Raw genomic sequence first — 822 nt, forward strand, 5'->3', positions numbered from 1 at the left:
TATCCAAGCTTTGAGAGTTTTTGACTACAACGGTTGCCGATCACCACCTGCTGCTGGGTAAGAACTGGTAAGAATTTGAGATTTGCTTGACGGATTTGTGATACACCACCACCACTTCTTAGTAGTCTATAGGATCATATTCTTGTGTGTTTCTATTGCTGCTAACCATGCCAGGATCACAAGCCGACGAGATTGACTGGGAGAACTTATCGAACAAGGAGCTTCATGATAAGTTTCAGCAAATGATGACTGAACAGGTACAAGATGTGCTGAACAATTTTGAAGAGGCCATGGAGAAGATCACTGGCCTTGAGAAGACGTTCGAAACAAAGCTCGATAACAGATTTAATGAACTGCTTGCGCGTCTTCCACCACCGGCTGCACCTGTCGCACCTCTGCAACAACAACAACTACGCCCCCTTCCGAATCAGTATGGACGAGCACAGCGTGTTCCTATTGAGACAGGACAAACTTCTGGTGCCGCTGCTACTGCTGTTGGTGCTTCTTTGGCTCCTGCTACTGCTCCTGCTGGTACCCAGGAGGATGATGAGTATGCGGGTGATTATGAGGATGAGGTTGATCAAAATCAGATCTACGAGCAGCCACCAGCACCACCACCAGCAGGTCGACCTCAGGTATATATTCGTCATGGTAGGCCTGCACCACCACCTCAGGTACGCGATGATGTCCATACTCCTAAACTGAAATTGAATATTCCACCATTTGAGGGTAGATATGTTCCAGATATATATCTTACTTGGGAGTTAGAAACTGAACAACGATTTACATGTTTACAATATCCTGAGGAGAGACGAGTTGCTG

This window comes from Triticum aestivum, chromosome 7A (assembly GCF_018294505.1).
Source record: "Triticum aestivum cultivar Chinese Spring chromosome 7A, IWGSC CS RefSeq v2.1, whole genome shotgun sequence".
Taxonomy (NCBI): domain Eukaryota; kingdom Viridiplantae; phylum Streptophyta; class Magnoliopsida; order Poales; family Poaceae; genus Triticum; species Triticum aestivum.